General features: G+C 37.2%; 1 protein-coding gene across 5 annotated transcripts in view; it reads left to right on the top strand.

Moving 5' to 3' along the window:
* NBEA (neurobeachin) overlaps positions 1-20963 on the top strand; it is a 486697-nt gene that overhangs the window by 276208 nt on the left and 189526 nt on the right. The gene's annotated exons all lie outside the window — the stretch shown is intronic.

Below are 20963 nucleotides of genomic sequence, written 5' to 3'. Positions count from 1 at the left end.
AACTTCATGTTTCTTTTGGTTCAGTTTTCAGTTCAAGTCTGAAAAAAGTCACTTTGTTTCAAATTTTGAAAATATTTCATTTGTAATCGTTTCATCACACTCTAACCCTATGCAATTTAGTTACTAAAGATATTCCTTCTGTAACCATACTGTCTTACATGGATGCTTTGGGATTTTATTAATATCTTCATTTTAAAATGGTAACAAAAATACACTGTTGATCAAATATCTAAAAGAAATTGTGAAAGCTGTATTTCATCAGTGCAACCAGGGTGATTTCTCATTTATATTGTCAAAATACAATAATATTGGTGAGGCTCTCTTACTCCAAAAGAATGGGAGTTAAGATTATAACTTAATCATCTCATTCAAATGTTACAGAATACTATTTGTGACCCAGCAGTGAATGTAAGCTCATGTTTTATATTAGAAACTAGTTGGTATTTCAGGACCACTGAATTTCATAACATGTGTAAGTGTGTCTTAGTCTTTGTGGGAACACCTTCAAAGGTTTGGGCCAAATCTGCATTCTTCAAAAGAGTACTTACAGAGCTTTAGTCCTCCTGCTGAGAACGTGCTGTTCTGTGCTCATTAGCTGAGCAATGGCATGAGTTACTTAGTACTGCTGTTAACCTAGGGAATAAAGTTAATTGACTGCAACTTAGTTGACATGGGACTATTTTGATGGCATTAGGGAATCAAACCAAAATAACAGTGGAAAACGATATAACAGAGACCTACAAGAATCAGGTTACAAGTCTGCTACTCTAATATCTGTTGGCTGCCAGCTGAGGAGGCCTAGGGAAGAGGGTAGTATTTCCCTAGGTGACTTTAGCATGATACTCCCCCAGCATATCCTCCCAGCTTTCAGCAAATTGTAGCTCAGGGACTTCCTGAGCTAGAGGTGATATCCTTGACTTTAATAAATTGTGGGGTGGTTTTTTTCCCCTCTATGGAAGGAAATGTCTAATCCCTTTAAGAATTTGTGTAAATTTGTGCTGTCAACAATATGGCAGAGCATTGAGCTCCATGCCTTGAGCTTGTTGTGTGAGAAATTCACACAAAGTGCATTTTCATTTGTCTTGACTTTGTTCCTTGATGTCTGTGTTCTCCCTAGGTCTGTTCTCAGGAGAAATAGTGAGTCCTTGTTGCCATTTCACCATCCTGATGCCATCCAGAATATAAAAGATTATCACACCCCTCTCAGTTATGGCTCTGTTCTTTAGCTGAGGAGGTCTGAAATGGCCTTGTCCACCTTCTTGGCGGCTCCCCTAGCAAGCTGTAGCTTGTTCTGGAGCACGTCTCTGTTAATCCTTCCAGCTGGAGCTATTTTACTTTGTGTAATAGCCAGAGAGAAAAGAATGACATACATATGTACTTACATCTCTCTCATTGCCTATCCACCCTCCCCCATCTACAATGTGCCAGTTTGTAGCTTTATTGCCATTAGGAAGCTAACTAGGAATGATTTAAGATTCCTCAACTACATCCCCTGAATCAGTACTTTCAAAAGGGAAAAAATAGTAACAATTTGGATTCTGAATTAGAGCAATGGGGTAAGAGATGATCCATATTATTCTAATCCTTTAATTCCCCACTCCAATCAGTGTTCTGCTAGTGTAAAATGAGACAGTGTTCCATTCCACAAAACTCTGATGATTCATGAGGGAAGCGTGTTGTGTCCACTATAGCATTTCTTATATAATTGTATTTACATTCAGATAGAATCAGCTGTAAAAGTTTAGGCACAAATTATTGTTGGTGTGTATATTTGTGACAGAATGACTTCACTGGCAAAGCTTGTGGGGGGAGGGGAGGAAAAGTTTAGGCTATCAGAACATCTCTGGAAGATTGCAGGCATGATACTATATAGTGAATTGCATTCTGGTTGCCTTTGGATGTTGGTGAAGTTAGAACATATGTGTATTTCACAGTTCTGGATAGCAATTTCTCTGGGGTTTCATATGGAATTTAAAATTTAAACCACTTTGCTTGCAGATTTAACTTTAAAATTATAGCAAGAGTAAGTATGTACACCTTGAGTACTGAATTATCAGGCTCAGTCAGCATGGGTTTATGACTAATCTGATCTTCTTCTATGATAAGGTGACCCACCTAGTGGGTAAGGGAAGGGCCATGGGTGTTGTCTACCTGGACTTTAGTAAAGCCTTTGACACTGTCTCCCATAGCATCTCCTTCTGAAATTCATGGCACAAGGCTTGGAAAAGTGCACTCTGCACTGGATAAAAACCTGTCTGGATAGCCAGCTCCAAAGAATGGTGGTGAATGGAGTTAAATCTGACTGGCGCCCAGTCACTAGTGATGTCCCCCAGGGTTCAGCCTGTCCTCTTTAATATCTTTATTAATGATCTGTATGAGGGGATTGAGTGTACTCTCAGTAAATTTGCAGATGACAACAAGCTGAGTGGGTGTGTCAATCTGCTAGAGGATAGGGAAGCTTTACAATGGGATCTGGACGGATTAGACTGGTTGTATGAAGTCCAACAGGGCCAAGTGCCAGGTCTTGCACCTGGGTCACGACAACACCATGGTAAGCTACAGACTTGAGGATGTGTAGTTGGAAAGCTGCAACTTGGGGAAGGACCTGGGGGTGTTGATTAATATTCTACTGAATATGAGTCAGCAGTGTACCCAGGTGGCCCAGAAAGCTGCTGGCATCCTGGTTTGTATTAGAAACACTGTGGCCAGCAGGAACAGGGAGATGATCATCCCCCTGTACTCAGCACTGGTGAGTCCACACCTTGAGTTGTGTTCAGTTCTGGGCCCCTCAATATAGGAAGAGTATTGAGGTGCTGTAGTGTATCCAGAGAAGGGCAACGAGGCTTATGAAGGGCTTGGAGCACATGACCTACAAGGAGTGTCTGAGGGAGCTAGGGCTGTTCAGTCTAGAGAAGAGGATGCTGAGGTGAGATCATATTTCTCTCTGCAATAACCTGAAAGGAGGTTGGAGCGAGGAGGGGGCCAGCCTCTTCTCCTTGATGACAAGTGACAGGACTAGAACAAATGGTTACAAGCTGCACCAGGGAAGGTTTAGGAAATACTTCTTCACTGAAACAGAACTGGACCTGGCACTTAGGCACATGGTTTAGTGTTGACCCTTCAGGGTCAAGGGTTGGACTGGATGATCTTTGAAGTCTCTTCCAGCCAAATATATTCTGTGATTCTGTATTACACTCATTTTATTTTGTTCTTTTGGTATGCTGCAAATGGCGTGTGGAACAGAAATAGAACAAATACTACTAGGGAATAAGTTCCAAACCATACTGCCTTGTCACTGGTCACCAAATCACTACAATCATAGACACACTGCAAGTGTCATTAATGATGGTTTGGTTGGTTGTGGTTTTTATTTGTTTGGGTTGGTGTTAGTGTTTGGTTTGGATTTTGGTTGGTTGGTTTTCTTATTAATCCATTGATTTATACTGCCTGTTTGGGAGATAATGCTGCTGGTACTGGGAATCAGTTCTTAACACAATATTGTGAGTGTGGTGGAGCAAAGATATTTTCCTAGCATGGTGTGTAGGTATTATGATATAGTATCATTTTCCCAAGCTCTTCCTGAAGCTAAATAATGGAAATATTACTTTTTTTCAGGTGATAAGACAAACTGAAGCAGATATTTATATATTTATTTTTTTTGTCTGTGAGCAAGAACACAATTTTCTGAGAGTTTTTTTTCCCAAAACCACACAATAAACTTTTGTCAGATTCAGTGGTAAACTAGTCCGTAATTTAGCTTTACTACTCTATGGCAGGATATTGCTGTTGAAAAACAGTAGAATTGTTATATATTGTGCTTGGTTTGTACCTGCGGTTTAGAACCACCTCACTAGCTGCAGAGACTACAGAACACCTGCAGAAGGATAAGGATGCTTTGGGTCAATGATAATATGCCTACAGCAACTTGATTTAGATAAGTTTGGGAAAAGAAAGTCTCATGGAACATCTTAGTCTCTCTTATCCATCAGTAAAGCAATACTGAGGAAAGAACTTAACTACTGGTGATAGGACAAGGAGCCATATACTTGTTCAGTTAAACATCAGACAAAAATAATGCAGCTGTTGAGCAATACAGAGTACAGACCTGATGTGTATAATCTAGTCCCATGTCGCTTTTGTTGCTTAAATAAAGCATGAGATAGTAGACAAAAGCTATTTTAGAAATGTATTGGAGTTATATTTTGTGAAAAATCCTATAAGGCATGAAATAAATATACAATCTACATAAATTTTCCATATAAAAGATCAATGCTCTTTCAGAGTGATTTAGCTTTTCACTCTGGTGTCAATTTAACCCATTTCTTACTAGGCGTGTTGGAAACTTCACAAGTTCGCCTTTTTTGTTTGGTTGTTTGCTCCTTGAAAACAGAGCTGTTTTAGAAAGCAGGAAAAAAGTTAACAAAATAACCTCAACTGAAGTCTTATCTGTACATTATAAAGTCTAAGGTATCTTTGCCTACCAATGTTCAATCTGTAGTATGGAAAAATACATTGATATTCTACCAGTAGCTTAAGGCCTTTTCTCAAATATTGGTGGTATTAAGCCCCTAACATATGTCCAGAACCATGTCTCATTTTAAATACATTGTTGACCTTAATGGGAGTTCTGAAAGGCTTATACTTAAACTCATATTTATTTTAAGAATCTGGCCTAAATTGTATTTTCTCTTGAAAACTATGTATATGCTGCACCACAGATTGAGGCTCTCCAAAATAGTGCTGCTGCTTTGTTAACACTGTCTTATGCATAAGAAAGAGTATTCTGGGTTTAAGTATTTAAATATTAAGCTTTCTCGATTCCTTTAGTAACATGGTCAGATTTTTGAGAGTGTAGGCTTTTTTTTCCCCCCCATTGCTTGAATTTATATAGGTTTGACTTCCTGAATGTATATATTTTTATGTTCAGTATTTTGTATTAGTTCAAAAGAGTTTTGTTTCCAAGTAAGGCATTTACAGTCTGAGTCTGAGGATTTTGAATGCTGACTCTCTGATTCTCTGTTGATTTTTATCAATAAAATCGTAAGCCAGTTCTTTAAAAGAGGAATTTAGACTTTTTAATTTTTATTTCAATAGAGGAGATGTTTTCTGTGATATTTATCTATTATTTATTTAGCATTTGCTTTAGCAGGTCAATCAGGTGACACCTCTGTGTAACTTTTACTTATAACAATATAAACCTGGGACAAGTCAATCGGCCACTTTCTCCAATTCTCTCATTTAACAGGATCCATATAGCCTATAATTCTCATTTTCTCTATCCTGCTCTTGGATTTCACTTACTTATGTGATTTCTCTGACCTGATCCTTCCCTTGACGATTCAACACAAGTCTTAGATGCCAGATTCTTTTGAGAGAAACCTGTGTTTTTACTTTCTTTACTGTTGAGACCTTTGTTACTTGAGACAAGAGCAGTAGGTTTCCTATTGCCCAACTTTTCCCAAGGTGCAACTAGTTCTTTCCATCACCTATGAAATGGATGTGGGTTGATTAGTTAAATGTCAATAGTGTTGAGATCTTAAGTGAGATAAAAGAAACTCAACTGAGCTATCATTTGGCATAATTTGACAACCTTAATCTTCCAGTAAATTATTGTTGGTGAAGAAGGGAGAGAGCAAACTGTATTTCCCCCAAGATGATAATTAGAAACTGGAGAACCTCTAAAGCTGGCATGACCTTCTCCATGGCTCCTAAGCCACATGTAGTTTTTCAGCACTTCAAGATCAATTCTTTCCCAGTGCTTGTGCTACAAAAAGATTCATCAGAAAATATCCTGCATGGTCCAGATTCACAGCTTAGCTTAAAGTAAACAGAAAACACACCATCACCAAATTGCCTTTAAACTCAGGTGCAGACTGAGTCCAGCTCCATTTTATCTCACTGTCTTCCACTTTTGAACTTCTTCTACAATGATGTCTCTTCTAAACTCATATCTTGTATTTCAGAGACCTGAAAGTTTTGATTTTTCTTTCTCAGATCAGGAAATTTAGCTACCCAGGGTCTGAAGGGGGAACCACACATGCTTCTGTACCCAGATGTGCCAATCTTTCCCTCACCAGTTCCCTACCTCAGTACTGATCAGTCAGTAAGCTTTCCTTTCTGGTGTAATAATAGGTGGGTTTCACATAATCATAAACTGATATGAGTTGGAAGGGACAGCTGGAGATCATGGAGTCCAACCTCCTGCCAAAGCAGGATCACCTAGGGCAGGACACACAGGAACAAATCCAGATAGGCCTTCAAAGTCTCTAGAAAAGAGCTGGAACGTTTAAACTCCTCATTTCTCATCTTCCATGCAGACTGTGGCAAGAAAACCTTAAGAAAAACAACAATCAGCAATGAACATGTAAAGGTCAAAATCGGCTTAATTAGCAAAGTTGAGGATTGCAGTTCCTCATGGTGATTTTACACAGTTATTGAACTGCTTCTACTGATTTTTCTTTAACTGTAGTATTCATAGAGTATTGGGTTGGAAGGGACCTCAAGGATCATCTAGTCCAACCTCTCAGGATATAGTTTAAATGAGATGGCCCAGGACCCTTCCAAGCTGGGCCTTGAAACTGTCTAATGTAGGGGAATCCACTGCCTCTCTTGGGAGTTTATTCCAATGTCTAGTAGTTTGAATGGTAAAAAAAAGATTTCTGTTATCCAGTCTGAATCTCCACAGTAGCAACTTGTCCCCATTACCCCTTTTCTTTCCATGTGACTGTGTAAAAAGGGACTCTCCCGCCTCATGATAGCCACCCTTTATGTACTTGCACGTGGTTATGAGGTCTCCCCTAAGCCTTCTCTTCTATAGGCTGAGCAAATCCAGTGCTCACAGCCTTTCTTCATATGACAGGTCTTCCAGTCCTCTGATCATTCTTGTGGCCCTTCTCTGGAACCTTTCCACCCTGTCTGCATCCTTCTTGTACAGCAAGGACCAAAATGGTACACAGTACTCAAGGTGCAGCCTGACCAGCACTGAGTGGGAGCATGACATCTTTATCCCTGCTTGTGATACTATTAATGCAGCTCAGGATCCTGTTAGCTTTCTTTGCCACTGCAGCACAATGTTCACTCATGTTGAGCCTTCTGTCCACCAAGACTCCCAGGTCCCTCTCCAAAGTGCTGCTCTCAAGCCAGTTGTTCATTTAAGTTAAGAACATACAGCCAAATATAGACAAATACACATTATATATTAGTAAAGCACATCCCTATAGGAAATCATACTATACGATATCAATGTCAGCTGAACTATCAGAGTACATGGAAAATGCAGAAGAAATATGTGATCATGTCACAGATTTGTGGTACAAACATGGGAAAAATCAGCTGTGTCCCATAACTGTCACACAAAATTGCCTAACAGATTGAGCAGCTGAAAGGAAGAAAAATGTTTAAAAGTGTATCTGGAATAATGGATTGTCAAATACTTTGTATTCAAAATATTATATAAAGCTTATCCTGATTGCTTTTCAAAATCAAGAAAATATGGGGAGTTTTGAGAGAGAGAGAAAAAAACCCTGTGTCTTTTTCTTCCTTTTTTCCTTTCTGCCTTTCTTTCTGTCTTTTATGGCATTTCTGCTTCTTCTCCCATGACTTTTGCAGAGCCAAAAATAAATCATTAGGTCATGCTGATATATTTTGGGAAGTTTTATAGAAGACTGTTTCTATACTTCTAAAGAACCTGACTGTCAGAAATGAACTATAAATAGAACAGTTTTGATTTACTTGCCAAGCTGATTTCTTAGCTCTTACCAAAAAAATTCCCAGGAACAAAAAAGATCAAAGTTAAGATTACTTCAGCATTTATTTGATTGTAAACATAGTCTCTATTTAAAATTCTATAGCACTCCTGGCTATTCCACTTGGCAAATGTTTATTTCATCAATACAAGTTGCATTTGTGGGTAGGGATAACTGTTTATACACCACTCAAGACATATCCACTAAGTGGGCCAGCATGTCTTTTTCTCAATTCTTAAGAACAATATTAGGTTTAAAGTTAGATATGTGCTTTGTCTTAACTTACGCTGTACTTGCAGGTGGCACTTCAGAGAAAAAGAAATCTGTCCCTAAAATATTGCAAAAAGTTTAAAATTCAGACCTGTATAAATTTTGTATTTAAAGATTTCCAATTGTCAAGCTTGAAACAGCATTTTGCAAAAGTCTCATTCTGTTAAAATAGTGAATTATTAGACTTGCATTTTAATAAACAGTTCCGCATGATAGAAATAAAAAAAATTGCCTAGGTAAAACTTAATTATTTGTTTATTGGATTTTGATTACTGTTGCTGGAGCATCTCTCCTATGAGGACAGACTGAGGGAGTTGGGGCTATTCAGTCTGGAGAAGAGAAGGCTCTGAGGAGACCTTATTGTGGCCTACCAGTATCTTAAGGGGGCCTATGAGAAAGCTGGGGAGGGACTTTTTAGGGTTTCAGGCAGTGATAGAACTAGGGGGAATAGAAAAAAAGTAGAAATGGGTTGATTCAGATTGGATGTTAGGAAGAAGTTCTTCCCCATGAGGGTGGTAAGACACTGGAACAGGTTGCCCAGGGAGGTGGTGGAGGCCCCATCCCTGAAGGTTTTTAAGGCAAGGCTGGATGTGACACTGAGCAAGCTGATGTAGTGTGAGCTGTCCCTGCCCATAGCAGCGGGGGTGGAACTAGATGATCCTTGAGGTCCCTTCCAACCGTAACAATTCTGTGATTCTATGATAGGCCTCCAGAAAGCTAATTATTTCATCTCGATGGCAGGTTTATAAGCTAGCTCTCTTTAAACAGTTGCAACTTGAATAATGTATAAAGGTTTGAAACAGTAATTCATTACGGGTTTTTTAGAAACGGTGTTTTAAAAAATAATAAAAAGCAGTGGGTCTTGATTTTAGAATAATACTTCAAAGATATTTAGATAAAACTTTTTGGTTTTTTTTATTAAAGGCTTTGAGATACAAATTTTCTGTTCCTGCCTTTGACAAACAGGAGTCACTAACATGATAATGACTCCTTGTTGGTTTCCCTTGAAATGGGACTGTAATTTGTATGCTCAGTAGCTTCTTCAAATGTTCTTTCACAAGAAATCCATCTGGAATGGAGCAAACAGTTGGGGCAGCATCTTCATCAGCAATCACACATATACTATCCCTACTTACAGGTTTGAGTTTGATATTTAAGTAAGCCAGTGAGGCACCAAGGTTTTCAAGAGCTTCCACAAGTGTTCTTACTTTAGATACCCACTTTGAAAACCTGAGACTATTTTTTCAGTTGTTGAAGCATATTAACTCTAATTATAGCAACTTTTAGCTCGTGCTTAACTCTTCAATGATTGCACATAAGTCACAAAAGACCATTTTTTTCCTAGAAACTATGTCCCTAATTATATCACAGTATCACAGTATCACAGTAACTAAGGTTGGAAGAGACCAACCTGTTCCAACAGACCTCACAACTAGACCATGGCACCAAGCGCCACGTCCAATCTCCCCTTGAACACCTCCAGGGACAGCGACTCCACCACCTCCCTGGGCAGCCCATTCCAATGACGAATGACTCGCTCAGTAAAGAACTTTTTCCTCACCTCGAGTCTAAACCTAATATGTTTATTATAATGGGTAACATTCTTGAAATATAGACTAAATTGTCTTTCCTGTTAAAAGCACCTGCTTCATCAGAACACCTGCAAAACCTTATAACTTCTGCATTGTGCTGATGTGGACAGTATGGGAGTGATGTGTCCAATAAGCTGAGAAGGGACCCCAACCTCCAGCTTTTCTTATTGAAGTTTCTTAATGCAGTGGAATTACTGCTATTCAGAATTAAAGGGAAAATAGATTTGATATTTTTTTTTCCCAATAGAGGTAGAAAAAGCTATCTAAAGAATCTGGCTGTGTTCATTTTATTCAGAAGCAAAATATCGTATTGTATAAATAAATAGAGAAAGCAACCCTCATGCAGAAGTCAAAGGAGGAGGGTGTCTCTGGGAGATTTGAATAAATTGTTCTTTCTCTCTTCCCTTTTCAGTACAACATCCGATCCAAGCAAATGATACTGAAAGAAAACCCCAGAACAGTTTGATGGACAAAGGTTTTGGGGTTTAAGTGTATTCCTGTGAGACAAGGGAGTCAGACAATAAGATGCTATGCTAGAGGCAAAGAATAGCTACAAGAGGGAGTTCTCTTACTTCCCAGTGGTCATAACACCAGTTTATTTGGGGTTTCTGCAACAACCTGTTCACCTCCCACAGACAGAATTGAGTCACTGTGCTTCTGACTCAAATGTTCTTGTCTGAAAAACTGAACAGAAGTTTGACCTTGCTCAAAAACCAGAATCTTTATGGCAAAGCGAATAGTTATCCTAAGACATTTTCAATTTAGTTTAAATCAACATTCAACATTTTAAAAAGTCAAGATAAACAAGATTTTCTGAGATGTTTTTCCAATTCCTTATGGATTATAGCTGTAAAGTGGAACAATGCTCAATACTTGCTGATTTTGACAAAAAGTTGTGTGAGGACTGCTGCTTGTTGTGTTCAGAGGTCACCCCTTTTTGTTCTTTTAATCTGACAAATAAGATGCTTAAGAAGCAAAATAATATTGCTACCAGCAGGTGGTATACTTGTATAAACTGAAGAAGAGTTGAATGGAAATTTTGTTTTAAAACCTTTTTTAATCAAAACCCAGTATTTTGGTTAAGTCTTTGGGTGAAAAAATATGATGGCATAAGCTGCTATGAAAATATCTGATTTATTTTCCCTTTCATTTTCTAAAATAATAGAAGCCTTCAAAAACATTTACTTCAAAATTTTACTTTATTCTGTTTTCATATTCTATTTCTTCACACCAGGACTATGTAAGTTGATATTATAATATATATAATACTTAATATTTTTTTCAGAAAATGGAAGATCATATGGTAGAACATTTTTGTGTCACTTAAACTTTGAGATATTTCTGCATTTTGAATATGAAAACCTGCACACTTAGCATGGAATAGTTTTTGCTTAACTTTAGCCATCTACAGTTCTGCTTCTTGTCTAAGCCATTCTCTCTGACTCTTTTTGCTGTCAAGAGAGAGGCAACCTCAATGCAGCATTTATTGGAGTTTGTTACAGTGGGACATCATGGCAGTACTTGCAATACCTCAATAGGTACATCACTGCTGAAATGGCATGGTATAACAAAAAAAATGCATTTAAAATGTCCTAAACTACTGTATATTCTTTCAACATGTTTTCCAAAATTAATTTGACCCAAAGTTTCTTTTACCTGAAACTTTTAAAAGGAGGTTTGAGTCCTTTGGAGCCTTAGGGGGAATTATTTCTTCTTTGCTTGGGGGGATGACAGCATATTCTGAAATAGAATAGAGATTCCAAACTAGAAATCTGAGTTAAACCACAGACTATTGTTCCAACCACTTTCTTTTCCCTTTTTCTTTTTTTTTTTAGTATAAGATAAACAGATGTCTTCATTTTAGTAACCTTAAAAATTAGTGCATTTTAGTGTTTCTAGGGATACAGTTTATTATTTCTAGAATTGGGTTCACTTGCATTCTGTTATTATTGATAATTTTGTTGCTAAATAAACCCATTATGATTCTGATGAGTTAAACATTGATGGCCTTTTTTATTGCTTCAGTTTTTCATTTAGTGTTGTTGGATTAACTAAAAGGAACTGAGTATGAAACTTCAGGAAATTGTGTTGCTTCATTTAGCTGTACTACATGTAGTGTTCTACTGTCACACATAGTAGGTGGCATTCAACATTGTGTTCAACAAAGCCAAGTGTGGGCTCCCACACCTCGGTCACAGAAGCCCCATGCAATGCTACAGGCTTGAGAAGAGTGGCTTGAATGTTGCTTGGCAGAGAGGGATCTGGGGGTACTGGTTGACAGCCAAATGAATATGAGCCAGAAGTATGCTCAGGTGGCCAACAAGGTCAGCAACATCCTGACTTGTGTCAAGGATAGTGTGGCCAACAGGACCAGGGAAGTGCCCCTTACCTTGGCACTGATGATGCTTCACCTCATGAGTACTGTGTTCAGTTTTGGGCCGCTCACTACAGGAAGGACATGGAGGTACTGGACCATGTCCAGAGAATAGCAAGAAGGCTAGTGAGGGGTGTTGGTTGCTCAGCCTGGAGAAGAGGAGGCTGAGGGGACCCCTTATTGCTCTCTACAACATTCCTGAAAGGAGGTTGGGGTGAGGTGGGTGCCAGCCTCTTCTCCCAGGTAACAAGTGATAGGACAAGAGGGAATGGCCTCAAGTTGCACCAGGGAAGATTTAGATTGGATATTAGGAAAATTTTCTTCACTGAGAGGGTTGTCAAGCATTGGAACAGGCTGTCAAGGGAAGTGGTAGAATCACCATCCCTGGAGGTGTTTAAAAGACATGTGGATGAAGAGCTTAGGGACATCGTTTTACAGTTGTGTACAGGTTATGATTGGACTCAGTGATGTTAAGTTCTTTTTCAGCCTGGTGATTCTATGATTCTGTCGTAGTATTTGGATAGATTTGCCAAAGCTATGTTGCATTAATTTATGTTTTATGTTAAATCAATCAAATTACTTTAAAAATCCCTTTTACCTTTGGTTTTACTTTATAGACATTTGAGTTATCTTTTTCTTCTTTTTTGCCTTTTTCTCTTTTTTTCCGAGAGGTACATGGCCTTTTTCTTATGCTTTTTTCCTCATATAGTTTTATGCAGTCAGTTTTATTTCCCCCAAACTGCTGCTTCTTGGTATATGTTTACTACTTTTTAATAATATAGCAGCCATCCCAGAATGAACATCTCATTCTGGAGAGCTAAGCTTCATTAAAAAATTCTAGATGGTCAGGACAATTATTAGTTCTTCATTGTGTGTTCATTATCAGTTTGTTCCTTCAGACCCTATGCAATACATTATAATCCTCAATCCCTATACAAATTGCCTGCCTTATACAAATTGCCTGCCTTCTATATAAATTTTCTCAGACTATACAATAAAATCTGGCACTTAACTGCCACAGAAGTTTGTATTTCAGGTACTGCTATAGCTAAAAGGAACATCTCTATTGGCACAGCCTCTCTTTCACTTCTACTGACATTACTCTTCTCTCTGATGTCTCATCTAACTGAAGATTAATACATCTGGAGAGATTTCTCTTTTCAGCTTCCCTTTTCTATTTATCATCTTTCAAACTTCAATGTCCTCAGTTTTTTCACCAAAATTAAGTCATAAAAGTTTCAGTACTTGGAAGGTTTCCTTGAGACGATTTATTAAATATACCTTTATCTAGTGCCTTAAGAAGAGAATAAAAGCCACATAAATCACTCCCACATTTCTGACAAGGATGCTGCACTTCAACACAGTTCTTAGAAAATTCTTCTCCAGGAGTTTGGTGGCTATTTAATCACAGGATTTTTGCTCTCTCTTCATTTGTAACCAATTCTCTGTTCCTCTCAGCTTGTCCTTCATTATTAATGCAAGACCTTTAGTAACATGATAATAGGAGAGAAACTGAGTTGACAGTTTTCGTTTTGCTTTCTAGAGGTGACACCTCTGCACTGGTTCTGCTGATTAGTGATGGTATCGTCAGTTATTTTGAGTTCCTCCATGCTCTTATTTCACCCTTATTTCCAAGTCCACATGAAAACCCTTCCCCTCCACCCAGACCTGGCAAAGCTACAACACACAAGTACTGACCTCTGTAGAAGTTTGCAAGTTTATGAATTGTATTCATCCTTCACAAGTGTAAATTACCTCAAAACTTTTTCTTTCATATTTTAAAAACTGTTACCATTTTCCCATCTCCACAGGGAAAACTAGTCTGCTGCTGACTTGTGCTGCATATGTTGTCATGTTAAAGTGAACCATTCTCCCCCCTTTTCTCTTCATACAATAATCAAAGAACATCACAGATTAGCCCTAAATTTCACATGTTTTTGGAGTTCACTGCATTAAATAAAAGTAGCTCAAATTAATGCCTCAAAATGTAATAGATTATCTAACATATGTTCTTGATAACCCGGTATTCATCCATTTATGCATCTATGAATTTTCACATGGATTTTGTTCTCCTCCCATTCTCTTTCACAGTTAATTCTCTTCCACTGGTTTCCATAATCATTCATTTATTCTCACATCTTTTTCTAACAAACTTGCCACTTTTCCATTTTTCACAGCTCAGTGTTTCTTTTTGTTCACCAATCAATAATTATATTTCAAACCTTTCAACTGTGCTTTTCAATTTCATTTCCTCCCTACCTGTTCTCTTAGTAGTTTCTCATTTCACAATATTATGGAATATATTGCTAGAAGAAGTCTTTTAATCAGTCCTTCACCCCTGTTCCAGTAAAATTATTCTAATGAACATTATCTGTTGGTTAGATCCTATTACTTTTCTATCAAGTCCATTTTCATTTTTAGGGCTCTGACTTTATCTACATTTCTTCTGAAATTTCACCAATCATTCCTGTCTCATGTCTCTTCTCACTTTAATTTTTTACACTTTGGCAGCCCTCCATAGGAGGTACAAAAATACTTCTCATCTCTTGTGACACCTGTAAATACAGTGGTGCTGGCATGCTGTCTAGCCGTGCCACTGGAATGTAAGTCATCTAGCTGGACTAATGTACTTGCCACACCATCTCCTCCAGCTGTCAGTGTTCAGAACTCTAAATGCTTAAACCAAATTCACAGGAAGCTCTCTCATTTCTACCCATGGTAGTTTGCTGCACTGGTTACAAATACAAGATAAATGCAGAGCCATGCCTTAGGAAATGCTATCTCTAACCAACAGCCTAGGTATCCCTTGTTTGCTCTCTGCCATAATCACCATCCACCAGTTTATAGTCTTCTTCATGGCTTTTCTTCCTGCTCTTGTCTTTCTGCTTCACTAGTTTGTGGGCATAATAACTGCTGTGTGTTGTACCGATACCCTACATCTTGTAGCCCCATTTCCAGTAATCTATATTCATCCACGTGACTTCCCTAGGGCATGTCCACCCAGCTTCTTTCAAAGGTATGAAACTTCTCACACAAGGATTTAATCACTCAATATCACATTCTTTAAAAAGAAAAAAAAAAAGAAAAAAAGAAACTTTAAAAATATGAAATATTACCTATATTTCTCTTTTAGCATCTATTTAAATTATAATCTCTGAGACTTCTTTCTATGCTGAGACTGACAAATACTCTGATGTTTAACAGTAATAATTATGCATATGTACTTAAGAGAAAATTAAAAAGTGTCTAAGAATGCTTGAAGATTTTTTAAACTATCAATTTTCAATGTATTAGGTGTTTCTCAGGTTCATCAACATCTTTATTCTCTGTCTTCCTAGTTCCAGTATTTATTATTATTGGTATTCCTTGCTTAGCATTTTTCTTAGTCTTCAGTATTCCTAGTTTTATTTCTGGGATTCCCTAGTGTTGTCTTTGGAAAAATATAACGGAGATTAGCAATTTTTGTCACTAAAAAAATCATTTCTTTATTGTGTGGGATAACTGTAGTAGTTACATTAGCTAAGGCTTCTGGTACTTGTTTCTGTTCATGTACAACAGAGCCTTGTTGTCTTTTCATCAGTGAGGAGAAAGTTCTTCACAGAGAGAGTTGTTAGCCATTGGAATGGTCTGCCCCGGGAGGTGGTGGAGTCCCCATCCCTGGAGATGTTCAAGAGGGGATTGGACGTGGCACTTGGTGCCATGGTTTAGTGGCCAAGAGGTCTTGGGTGACAGGTTGGACTTGATGATCTTTGAGGTCTTTTCCAACCTTATTGATTCTATGAGGGAAGTGATTTTTACCTACCTGTCTCATCATCTTCACTGAACCAACTGTTTCTGTTTCAAGAACAGTCAGAAAAACTTTAATACAGGTGTTGTCTCTGTTGCTATACCATTTCTGAACAGTGTTTGCTCCTTTGTTGTTACAGAAGACTTTTACTACTTAGATCTTCTAGCATATAGGTTTATATCTTGGCTTGTATTTTTTAACTGTAAAAAAATATTGCAAAAGTAATAATTTGTAATTATTTGTACATTTTCTTAGTGGTTTGGGTTTTTTTTAGTGTTAGAATTTTTCTTTATATTACTTTATGGAAATACTTCACACTTTTCCAATAAACATTTTTTCTTATTCTTCAAAACGGAGTAATAATTTCACATTGTGGAAGGAATTGTTTGTCCTTTTTAAAATATGTTATGCAAAAATGACCAGAACTAATTCTTAAAATTATAGATCATATTTTCCTTGTCTTTTCTATGCAGTTTCCCAGTATTACAAAAAAATATGGATTCTCTGACATCATTCCAGTCCTTTGACCAACCTCTTTTTTTCCAAACAACTTTTTTCCCCTTCCCCCATGCCTGCAGGCTTGTTCCTCTTCATTAACATATTCAAACTTAATCTCTTCCATCTGGCAGCCCATCCTTTGGTCTGCAGTCTGAGGATCTTTTATGGACATGTGTACTGCTACTTGCCACTGTTTGTATTTGCCTCTAGTTGCTGTATCTGTAGGTGACACAGAACAAACTGCATTTGTACATGAACACAGTCTGGTTTTCACAGCCATGGAGCTGCTGTCTCCGATGCCAACTGCCCACAAGATGGACAAAGGCTTGCTGTGTAGGACAGCTAATATTCATAAATAAAAGAAAAACATGTTCCCATACACTTAGGATCAAAAGTTGTCTTTAAAAATGCCAAGTTCTATAGGCGTTGTGAAAAGGCAGGAGAACTTCGCTGTGCAAGCTGGCTTGATATTGATCTAATTGTTTTAGTGACAGAGTGCTACACAATTTCACCTCTGAGAGGGTAATAGTTTGGACTATCCTTTAGTCCCCAATAACATTTGTCCCCAAATATATGAAAGGGTGGTGTGTGGTATGGTAACAGATTAATATACAGAATTCTGGGTAGTTCAAACTTTTGCTCTTGGGAGATTGCAAAGATGTTTTCACTAAGTCTCCCCTGGCTGTCTGGAGTAGCATAACACCATTTTGCCTTTCCATCCAATGATGGCCTTTAACAAGATAAAATGCTGTTTGAAGTGGGAGGGTGTGCACAGCAAGCTGCTAAGTGGACACCAATGATGACAGTGGTAGTGAAACAGATTTTGTAACCCTTTAATAACTGAAGTAAAATAGGACTTAAACATTTAGTGTCTGTATTAACTATATGAAATACAGCACATCTGAAGTCTAGGATGAATTTTGGAACATGCACACCACTCCAAATAGAGTTTTTCATCATTATTAGACTTGTGATATCACTGGTTTCATGCCGGCCTTTATTATAAGAAAAAGAAATGTTTATATTAGATTATATTACTGTTTGTACAGAAATTATCTTGGCAATTAAACTCACAGTGCAGACTTCTTTGGGTCGTGTGTTTTAAGGTGCATTTTAAATAACTTCAGTTAAAGAGAGGTATTTCTTTTTTTTAAGTCTGTAGAAGTAGCTCATGAATGATGCTATAAACTTTTAGTTGTTAAAAAAAAAAAATCATTATAGCATGTTTAATATGCACTTACTCAAACAACCGTGATTCAAAAATGTCACTTAACTAGTATAACATATGGGGGAATGAGAAATTACATATAATCTAGTTGGCTATGGAAATAAGGATTATTAATAATATAATAATATACATTATATCTAGATAATATTAATAATATACATAATATTATATATAATAATATATTATATAAGATTTTATATATTATATGTATCATATTATATAACGTAATTTAATCTTATTTATAATATTAATGATATAATATTAATAATAATAAAACATGGTTACAAAAAGTAGAGCTTTTTGAGATATACTTCTCACAGAAATAAATTTCAGAGATGACTCAATTTAACCAAGTCACTTCTAGGAAAAGTGTGCTGTAGTAGAAATAGATAGGGACAATTTGCAGACAAGCTGTTTCCTAGGACTGACTTGTGGAAGCAATAGGAAGTGTAGTTCTGTTCGATATGCAGCTATCATTTGGAACTACCTAACAGCTGTCTAAGTTCCTAGACAAAAGTAAAGACTGAATAATATGCACAGGATTATAATATAAGTATTTCCAAAGTACTCTAATCTAAGAGCTAGACAATTTAATACTGATTCTGTCCACAGTTCTGGGCTTTTAAAGCAGGTTAAACTTAATTTCAGGCTTGAGCTTGTGGCCACAGTCTACTATGTGCTACTATTTTTAATCTAATCCAAAGATGCAATAATACAACTGTTTAGGAAAATCCCACTCATTTTTCTGTCTATAATGAAAGCGATGAAACTCAACCATTCCAAACTCTAAATACAGCCATCAGCTTTTCTTGCTAAGAGTAGCATAGGAGAAAGTATCTAGCCTTTTTGTTAAAGATGTCGCTTGAACTGTCAAGGGTAAATATGAGAATAACTGACTAAGATTTAGAAAAGGGGTTTTTTTTATGGTTCAGATACCATCTCCCAGTATCCAGAAGTATGCAATAACATGATGGGATAGACTCCTGTAGAAAAGTCTAGGAGGAAGTTTCAGTTGTGTCTTCAAAAGCTATATAATTTGTGGTTAGGAATAAGGTTTGCAGTCTATTATTTCAATTTTTGTATTTTGCACCATTAGTATGCATTTCAGACTTTGATCCCTGGTGAACTCCTGACCTCTTTTGAATCCCCAAAACAGACTTTATCCTCTGACAATTTCATCACTTCTTTACTTAGCACTTCATTAAAATAGTGACTTTAAAACCTGTTTTACTTTCTGCTAAGAATATACAGTATTCTTCAGACTGATGAATGAAATTACTGAATTTCTAGATTAAACACATAAATTAGAAGTGTAATTTTTAAAGTCTCTGAGTTTTTCTTAATTTCCTTAAAAGTGTTTAATTCTTACATGGTTGTGTCATTCTTACCAATCTAACAGTACTATTATTATTGTTGTTATTGAGACAAATACCATTTCAGAGAACTCCTGTCTTTAAATGAGTTTTCATTGAGTATCTTTGCTCCTGTCCCATCATGACCTACTCTTAGATGCAAAGGAAAAATTTCTTGCCTTTCAAAAAAAAATCACTGTGATAGAAAACCTTTAGGATTATCTTTGATATTTTCAGTTCAAAATGTAAACTTGGAGTGCACAAGGAGTCTTTAAACTTTGTCTTTTAAACCATGGGACAGTGGTCGGCCCATTTTGCATTCATATCACATAAGGATCGAGGCGATTTAGCAGTTGCAATAAAATTATTCAGTGCTCACTGTAGGAGGATAAATGATGGACTGATACTTCAGGCTAACATGACATCTGTGATCTAAAAACTGTATCAGAATACAAACCTAAAGTAAGCTCTTTTACTTATCAAAAGATAATTGGCACTCACGGTAGCAAAATATTTCTGTCTCATAGCATGTAGGCCAGGCCATTAATGATGCGTTTTCCCACCATCAAGCTCAGAGTCACTGTCTCAGCTTTACACAAGATGCTCAGAATTGCTCCCAGTGAAGAAGCAGCTCCCACTAAACTCCTAAGATGCTTTCTCACTACTTGTACATAAGTAAAATGCCTGTCCTGCAAGACAGCAAGGAAGTAGCGCCTCCACACAGACTCAAGGAATGTATAGTGAAAATGTCATTCAGGATGAAAAAAAAAGTGAACACAACACTAAAAAAGATGGTGGGCTGCTTCTGAAAATGTGTAAGTGGCTAGAAGGCATGCCGCTACATCCACTGCCCTTGATGCTGTGCCCTGCAGAACTGATTCAGGTCTCATGACAGCCATTAGTAAAGCTGGATAAGAACTCATGCAATCTTCAAAAAATAAAAAAAAGTGGTTAAGTGTAAAACCTGTAAAGGTCAGTTCAACGTTAGCGTGTTCTTGCATTTCCTCTGGAAATGGCTACAGGCAGATAGCTTGGCAAAATGAAGGCAATATAGAAAACAGTGGCTTAAGTAACCCCTAGAAAAATCCAGCAAAGATGTAGTCCGTACTTGTGAGTGGAAAACTTTTCTCTTTTATTTCGTCTGCCTTTTGACCCTACACCACCAGGGTTCTGCAGATAAATTGAAAATGACTGGCTGAAGGCAGTAATTTTCTAGTTCCAGTCTGCAAGGTCATGATCTGCAGAATCACTTTAAGTGCATAATGTGTTCATGAGTTTGATGATAATAGGGATCCACAAACGTTTTGGCTATTTGTTATTTTTACATTTGGATAGTGATCCAAACATTTTTGTAAATGTTGGCTTAGAATACAGCTTTGGCTAAATATCTTGCAGCAGACTTGTACAATTGATGTGGGAGATGTTTGTGTTGATCAGGTCAAGAAGTTGTCTGAAAGTGTACCTAGTTATTTCTTTTAGAACTGAAATTGAGTACCAGATTATTACATGTGTGTATGTTTTGACTTGAAAACAGATTAACAATGGTTTATATCATTCTGCAGAACTCTAATATTGCTTTGGAATGTAAAAAGGCAATGTAATGCAGAGGTGGACATGGTTGTTAATGGCTTGTATTAGCTGGAAGCTATAAAATCATCCTAGTACTCTGTTAGTGCTGGAATAATAATTTACCAAGACAATTACCACATGGTGGAATTTTTTTGCAGCTCTAATTCAGTGTTATTAATAATGAATAAAATTGCAATTTTCTCAGGTTGCTAGGGGCAGTGGGGAATTATTTCAATGAATATTTCAGCACATTAGTTTAATCATAGTTCCACAAAATTCAAGTGGGCAATATTTTATACTTCTAAGTTCAGTCTGCTAAGGGACCATAGTCATTAAATTGCAAACTATTTGCACTGAGGTCCATTCTATGATTTACAAGCCTTGTTAAAAACACTGTAAAAGAAAGCAAGCTGTGCCATTAATACTTGTAATTTGATGCTGCATTTGTTAATGGGCTCAGTGTGATTAATGTTTTTAGCAGCAGGCAGAACATTTTGAGACAGGCAGTGCTGAGGCTTATAATATATAAATACATGTAAAGAAACATA

This window comes from Dryobates pubescens, chromosome 10, assembly GCF_014839835.1.
Source record: "Dryobates pubescens isolate bDryPub1 chromosome 10, bDryPub1.pri, whole genome shotgun sequence".
NCBI lineage: Eukaryota > Metazoa > Chordata > Aves > Piciformes > Picidae > Dryobates > Dryobates pubescens.
The sequence above is the reverse complement of the archived record's forward strand: the minus strand, read 5'-3'. Positions and strand labels throughout refer to the sequence as shown.